The 8291-nt window shown below is 46.9% G+C and overlaps 1 pseudogene; it reads left to right on the top strand.

Annotated features, from left to right (window-relative positions):
* Positions 1-6004: 6004 nt before the first annotated feature.
* Positions 6005-7212, top strand: LOC139838946 (protein ALP1-like; annotated as a pseudogene).
* Positions 7213-8291: the final 1079 nt, after the last annotated feature.

Below are 8291 nucleotides of genomic sequence, written 5' to 3'. Positions count from 1 at the left end.
ACTGTCCAGGTTGGGTCACTAACCACACGAAGACACTGAGGCTACCATCTACTCCCACTTCACTTTGACTATGAAGAAGGGGCCTAGGCCGACTAGGAATTTTAATTGGGACAACATGCAACAACAAGATTGGGACCTCCCTTGCCTCGCCGAGGACTTCTCGCAGAAGGAGGTGGATGAGGCCATCAAAGCACTCCCCACTGTCAAGGCCCTCAGTCTGAATGGTTTCATCGGGATTTTCTAATACATTGAGCATCATGAAAGATATGCTGAAGCTCGAGCATACTTTCTTTTCTGAGTCCTCGGATAAAATTTTCGGCGGAAATGCAAGGTTAAACGGGACCTCATGTTTGCCCAAAAAAATATGGGTGGGTTGGAGTTTTGGATCTTCTTGTTGCAATACCAACACGTTTCCCTTTCAGGGTCATTGCCCGGCGGGAAGCACAATGGATCCATCTTTTGTTGCGGTTGCGCGTGCTCCCACGCTCAGCTATTGTTGGCGTGCTCACGGCCATTTTTCCGCTGAGCCGCCACCGCGTCGGAGCTTCTTCCTCCATAGCCCAGAAGTGCCCGGTGACTTCCTCGACGGTGGGCGTGGCGGTGTTGAGTAGGGTTTTGCTGGAAAAAGCGATCTCCATGAATCGTGAGGAAACAATGGTAAGAAATTTTCACACAACCTTTGCCTCGTGCACGGTGTCGCTGAAAGATCTTAGCGATGACGGGTTGCGCATCTTGAACTCGTCGATGCGCTCACTGTCCTTGAAGACAGTCTTCTTGAATTCCACACGTGGCGTCTGACTATCGCACGCGTTCGCTCCCCTGGTGCTTGTTGTACGGATCGATGCCACCGTCTATATATACCTCTTGTAAGCCGTTGTCTAGGGTTTATCAGATTATAATATATCCCACGATGTTTGTAAACACTCCCCAATATAGTGAAGTTTTGCTGGCTGGCGCCTGTCGTTTTTACCTCTCTTTGTTGGAGAGGGTTTTCCACGTTAAAATCTTGTGTCCCCTGCGTGTGTTTTTGTTTCGTTCTTCGTTATTTGCTTGTCGCTTTTATAACAAGCGGTATCAGAGCCCAGATTTCAACCTAGGGTTTGCGACATGTCTTCTTTGAAGTTCGATCTACTGCAGCTGGATTACACCACGAGATTTTCTCCATGGCAAGTGAAGATGAGGGCGATCCTTACCCAATCTTCTAATCTGGATGAAGCTCTTGATGGATTTGGCAAGAAAGATGCCAAGACCTGGACCGACGATGAGAAGAGGAAAGATCGTAAGGTTTTTTATTTAACTCAGCTTCATTTATCCAACAATATCTTGCAGGAAGTGTTGTCTGAGAAATCCGCAGCGGCGCTGTGGTTGAAACTGGAATCGATCTGCATGTCCAAAGATCTAACCAGTAAGATGCATGCGAAGATGAAGTTGTTCTCGCACAAGCTGCAAGAAAGTGCGTCAGTGATGAATCACCTATCGATATTTAGAGAGATCGTTTCTGATTTGCTGTCCATGGAGGTAAGTTATGAGGATGAGGATCTCGCTCTTATACTGCTAGTCTCATTGCCTAATTCTTTAGCGAATTTTCGAGACACCTTGTTATACAGTCGTGATGAACTAACCCTTGCCGAAGTTTATGAGGCCCTCCAGCAGAGGGAAAAGATGAAATCTATGGTGCATGCAGAGGGTTTGTCATCTAAGGCAGAAGCACTGCAGGTCTGAGGTAGGACCGAGAACAGAAACAACAACTACAACAGAGATAAGAGCAAGACCGACAGAGGTCGCTCAAAGTCCAAGGGACGCGATGGTAAGTTCTGCAAGTATTGTAAGAAAACTAACCACAATATTGATGATTGCAGGAAGTTGTAGAACAAAGAGGAAAGAAACGATACTTACCAACCGAAAAACAAATCTGATGGTGATGGTAAGGCTGTTGTTGTTTCCAGTGATAATTCTGATGGCGAATGCGTAGAGTTGTTTGCTGGTTGTGTTTCTGGTAATGATGGGTGGATCCTTGATTCTGCATGTTTGTTTCACATTTGCTGTAACAAATACTGGTTCAGTTCTTATGAGTTTGTGCAGAGTGGAGATGTTGTGCGTATGGGAGATAGCAACCCACGTGAGATCGTGGGCATTGGCTCCGTTCAGATCAAGATGCATGATGCCATGACACGCACTCTGATAGATGTGAGACACATACCTGGCATGGCCAGAAATCTGATCTCTCTCAGTACCCTTGATGTTGATGGGTACAAACACTCGGTTCTCGTGGAGTTCTGAAGGTATCAACAGGTTCTCTTGTTCACATGATTGGTGATATGAATTCTGCAAAATTATATGTTCTTAGAGGTAGCACGTTGTCTGGTATTGCTGCTACTGTTATTCTTGATGAACCTGGTAAAACTAATATGTTGCATATGCGTCTTGGACATATGAGTGAACATGGCATGGAAGAATTGCACAAGAGAGACCTGCTAGATGGCTGCAATTTTAGTAAGTTTGAGTTCTGTGAGCACTGCATTTTTGGTAAGCATAAAAGAGTTAAATTCAATGCTTCCGTTCATACCACCAAAGGGATTTTAGATTATGTGCATGCTGATGTGTGGGGACCTTCCCGCAAGACTTCTCTTGGTGGTGCAAATTATATGCTTACTATCATTGATGATTACTACAGAAAAGTGTGACCTTTCTTTCTGAAACATAAATCTGATGTGTTTGATGCTTTTAGAAAGTGGAAAGTTATGGTAGAGAAGCAAACAAAAAAAAAGTTAAATTGCTTCGTACTGACAATGGCATGGAATTTTGTTCTACTATATTTAATGATATTGCAGCGATGAAGGCATTGTTAGGCACCACACCATCCCATACACTCCTCAACAGAATGGCGTGGCAGAGAGGATGAACAGAACCATCATCTCCAAAGCTCGCTGCATGTTGTCCAATGCTGGTATGCATAGACGTTTCTGGGCTGAAGCCGCCTCCACCGCCTGTTACTTGATAAACATGTCACCTTGTATTTCACTTGATAAGAAAACTCCTATTGAGGTATGGTCTGGTTCACCTGCTAATTATTCACAGTTGAGAGTTTTCGGTTGCACTGCTTATGCTCATGTTGATAAAGGAAAGCTAGAGCCCAGGGCTGTTAAGTGTGTATTTCTTAGTTATGGTTCAGGAGTTCAGATTATAAGATATCCCACCGCGTTTTTAAACACTCCCCGATATAGTGAAGTTTTGTTGGCTGGCGCCGGTGGTTTTTACCTCTCTTTGTTGGAGAGGGTTTTCCATGTTAAAATCTTATATCCCCTACGTGTGTTCTTGTTTCGTTCTTCGTTATTTGCTTGTCGCTTTTATAATAGTGCTAGATTCCGATGGACATGCAGTGCATCTCTAGTCTCTAGAGGCGTGCAGAGGAGGAGGACCTCACTAGGTCATGCTTGTCTTCCGATCGAGGGACGGTATCGTCTCCTTCGCTGCACGGGCGATGTGGCCACCTCTGCCTGCCATGGATCTAAACCTAAGACTCTGATACCCATTGTTCATCCTAATTTGGAGTGGTGTTCAAAGATTTTAGAAGAACAAAGAACTGACACAAAGTGTTTATTGCGCTGCTCAAAGTGCCGCAGTTTTTCAGGTTTCTTTCTCTCCTTTTGTTATGAATAACAAATGGAAAAACATGGCCATGATCTGCACGCTCATGCTATTTCACGACCAGATCGTGATCCACGTGAGAGTCACTTCGTATCATTATAGAGGGGGGCGGAGCTAAACGCTAACGTAAAACGGCTAGAAAGTAATCTGCCTTAACCAACTGACCAAACATGACACCTAATACCCAACTTGATAGTACTAGTAGCGTTTATCGGCAGGTGTAACCCGGACTCAACGGATGTGTGTTGCGTGGAGCCTGTCCGTGGCAGATACGGGGGTCAACACGATGGCGCTAGCTCGTGTAGTGTAGTCCAGTGCGAGACGATCCCAAATGGTATCAGCTGTTTTGAGGAGTTGTTTCTTTTGGTCTATCGACGCAGACATGTCGTCCAGTGGGGGAGCTTGCCGAGAAGTTCCGGGGGGCCAAAACACAAGAATTTATAGTCTGGGGGGCAAATTGCTCAATTTTTCCTATCCTAAGCCTTGTGGAAAAAAAATTCTTTGGTAATTGGCAAAAAGGTTGGGGGGGGGGGGGGGGGGGGGGGGGCAATGCTTCATAGCTACGCCAGTGATGTCGTCTCCTTGGAATTCTTGTAATTGTTGTATCCATGTAAACTCTGACGTGGGTTTGAAGTTTTTGTGTAAGTCTGTCCATGTAAAAAAACATGTGGTCCAATTGGCGTGCATGTATGGCGCGTACACTAGATGTACGCGTGAGGCGCATGCCCCCTTCACACGTATAGCTAAGGTGAAAGGTGCGCTGCAGCTCAATACAGAGAAATCTGGCAACGGGCACAAGGGTACAACGTTGAACAAAGGTTAGTTTCACTTATCCGTCTGAAAGGTGTGCTGCATCTCGATAAGAGAACCAACAAAATCAGGCTAAAGTGTTGAACCAAGGTCTCATGGCTTCTTCAGAATTGATGCCCTAGCTGTTCTATACATGTTCTTATTTGTTACTGTGTTATTTTGGTGTGACTTTTTTCATGCATTTTCCCCGTTTTGCTAACTCTCGGGTGACCGAGAAGTTACTTAGCGCTCTGCTGAGGCATCAACCCTTGTACAACACGCTAAGATGCGTGCCATGGGAGAGAGAAGAAAGATCACCGAGTCGTTGACAATAATAGCGGAGATGAGGAATAGGGGTGTGCCAGCGCCGGAGAAGATACGAGCATATCGCTGGAGTTAGGGGGATGGCTGGGGGTGGGTGTGGCGATGGACCGGCGGAGGTGGAGCTTGGGGTGAGGCGGAGCCGCGAGGCATCGCAGTAGCCAGCAGAGGATGGCGGGTAGGCCGGCGGTGGCTGCATGCAGGGGCTTTGCTGGTGGAGGATAAGAAATCATGAGGTGAGACGGAAGCTGCGTCATCCGAGCGTTAGCCAAACTTGATAAGAAAGCTTGATTTTTTTTTGTATGTGAAAGTTAGCCAAAATCTCGTAGCAAGCTAGGCACGTCCCTTTTTTATGGCTTTGGAGCTAAATCAATTTAGGAGTATATTACTGGAGCAAATAGTCAGTATAATCACGAGTACATCATTCGTGCCCTTTCCTGCTCTAGTGAATGCCATTGAATGGGATAGATATGTACTGGCCCGAGGGAGTGCTGGTCGCTGGCAGTTCATTCACTCTTTGCCTGACGAGACGCTGGCGGGTATAAAATGAGCAGATGGACGGTTGCTTAGCATGAGTGTATTATACATGCACATAGGGCGCGTTTGGTAGCATGGGCGTCCCTTGGCTTGCATCGGTCCAGCATATTTCGGGCCGTTTGGTTCCCTGGACGCAGTCGCGTTCTTGCATAGCACGGGTTTTAAAGTACCCCTGGGACATGCCTCGGAGGAACGCCTGGTTTGATAGTTTCTCCAGGGTCAGGCCCTGGTGAGACGAAAATCGACAACGCCGTTCGCGCGGCAGCTCCGCCTCGGCATGGCGGGAGAAGCCGAAATCCCAGCGGCGTTGCGCGGCAAAGGTAGGGGTAACCTCCCTCTTCGGTTACCCTCTCCATTAGCCCCCTCCCAAAATTTTCCTTCCCCCAAATTTCGCACCGGCGGCGGTGGCGACCCAGATCTGGCAGCGCGTATCTCCCTTCGGTCTCCGGCGTCGGACAAGGGTCCTCTTCTCCAGCCGCAGCGGAGCCTGCGCACATCTGCGGCGGCTTTCGGCCCTGTCCTTCGTCCACCATGACGGAGGTAAGTGGAAACTCCTCTGCTCTACTGTAGTGTTAGATTCATGTTGGTAGAACTAGTTGGGTTCTATAAGACCGTTCGTAATGCATAAATCTTGTTTGAGTAGACCGACCAAGTCCAGCTTGTGCATCACGTCGCAACACTCATCATTTGCGTACAAGCCTGGATCCTGATGGTGCACAAGATAGCAGTTAGGCATGCTGTTTTTCCTCGTGTGACTTACGGACCTATGTTACAACGAGATCAGGAGAGGATTGCCAACCTAAACAACATCTACAACTGCAACGACGTAGAGGCCATCCAGATGCTACAGATAAGAAGAGCCCCTTTCTATGCACTCGTGAAAACGTTCATGGAAAGATGATTGCTGACTGATAGCATCCACACCTCTATCGAAGAACAAGTCGCAATTTTTCTTACATGTCGTCGATCATAACCAGAGGTTCAGAGTCATCCATAACACATTCATGCGATCCACGGAGACTATCTCTAGGTACTTCCAGCAGGTGTTGTACGCAATTGGGGAGCTCAGAGGTGAAATGATCAAGCCAGCATCAATGAACACACTAACCAAGATCAAGAACAGTTACAGGTGGTTCCCCTATTTTAGGGTGAGTACAAAATCATGTTCCTTCTACCTATCTGATGTGTGCTACTGTGAGAAACATGATTGTGTTCTACTGTGAGAAACCTGATTGTGTGCTAATCTTTTTACAGGATTGCATTGGGGCTATTGATGGTACTCATGTCACTGCAAAGGTACCGAGATCAATGTTTACAACATTCCGCGGGAGGAAGCACTACACCAGCCAGAACGTTCTTGCAGCTGTGGATTTTGATATGAGGTTCACCTACGTGCTTGCTGGGTGGGAGGGTTCAGCTCATGATGCGAGCATCCTGGCCGACAGCTTATCAAGGCCTGATAGGTTGCAAATCTCTGACGGTAAGTTCTACCTTGGAGATACCGGATATGCATGCCGACCTGGAATTCTACCTCCCTTCAGAAAAACAAGGTACCACCTGAACGAGTTCTATGCGAAGCACCGACCTCTGAATGCGAGAGAGTTGTTCAATCTCAGACACTCAAGCCTTAGAGTCACCATTCAGAGGGCCTTTACTGCATTGAAGAACAGGTTCAAGATCCTTGACCAGAAACCGTTCCACAAGTTTGACACTCGGGTAAAGCTGGTCCTTGCTTGCTGCATTCTTCACAACTGGATCCTAGGTAGGGACGAGGATGAGTTCTTCGAAGAGGTTGTCAGTTTTGATGAAGTAGAGACCGACCATGGCGTGGAAGCAGGCGACAATGATGCCTGGAAGGTGAAGAGGCAAGAGTGGGCAGACGCAATGTGGGAAGCCAGATGCAACACCACCATCTGAGAAGAAGTGAAGAAGAAGAAGAAGAACCCCTATGATCCCCTGTTTCTCGAACCATTTTTGATCCCAGTATGTTGAACGACCCCGTTATGATAAACTGCAATTCGTAGTAGCTAGGGAGTAACATGTTATGAACTACCATTCGTAGTAGCTAGGGATGATTTCGTGAACTGATTGCAACTATCATGAACTGTGATTTCTTTGTGATGGAAGGTGAGAGCATGGTAACGCTACCCGTCGTAGAGAAGATGTAACATCAGGCATGCCTGGATGGTACCAAACAGGCCTAATATCATCTCCATCGAGATTTAGGCTTGGCTGCAAGCAAACAAACAAAAAGTCCTTTTTAGCCCAACCGATGCAGCCCGACCTACCAAACAACAGACCAATTTCGACCCGTGAGTCGTTCTGGACGCGTAAGTGTGCCTGCACCGTTGCCCAGTGAGCCATGAATCAGGCCCAGGCAACCAAACGTGCCCATAGCGGTGTACAGCGCCAGTCCTAAGATTTTGAGGGCCTAGAGCTAGACTAAAAGTTAGGGCCCTTGATATTAATAATATCATAAAAAGTGTAATATATATATACGTGTAAATAATATGTATTGAATAGCACACAGTGCTACAAAAAAAAATCAAAGTTTGGATTATAAAGACTATGCATATGAGAAGGTAGAAATCATTGAATAATAATACAATATACAGGGGCTGACAATATAACTCAGATTGGTTAAATCGGTGATGTACGTGTATTTTGGCGAAATCGGTGAGACGACAAATCTACAAACTGACAAGCAAAAAACTTCAGAATTAGGAGAAAATTCGAAAACATGATCACAATTCAGAAACTGACAGAACTGTTACCGTGTAGCAGGCGGCGCTGATCGATGTATCTGCTACTACTACGATGAACTAAAGTCTGAAGAAGTTCCTGGTCTGAAGAAGGCCCCGCGCTGTCTCGGCGACTCGGGGTCTCGCTGATCGCTGAATCGCCGTGGTCGGTCCGTTTCTGTCCGCGGTGCCTGGTTGCGGCTGGGCAGCCGAGCCGCCCTCGAGCCGTCAAGGCGACGAGGCAGAGTCGCACAA

Source organism: Lolium perenne, chromosome 4, assembly GCF_019359855.2.
Source record: "Lolium perenne isolate Kyuss_39 chromosome 4, Kyuss_2.0, whole genome shotgun sequence".
NCBI lineage: Eukaryota > Viridiplantae > Streptophyta > Magnoliopsida > Poales > Poaceae > Lolium > Lolium perenne.
The sequence above is the reverse complement of the archived record's forward strand: the minus strand, read 5'-3'. Positions and strand labels throughout refer to the sequence as shown.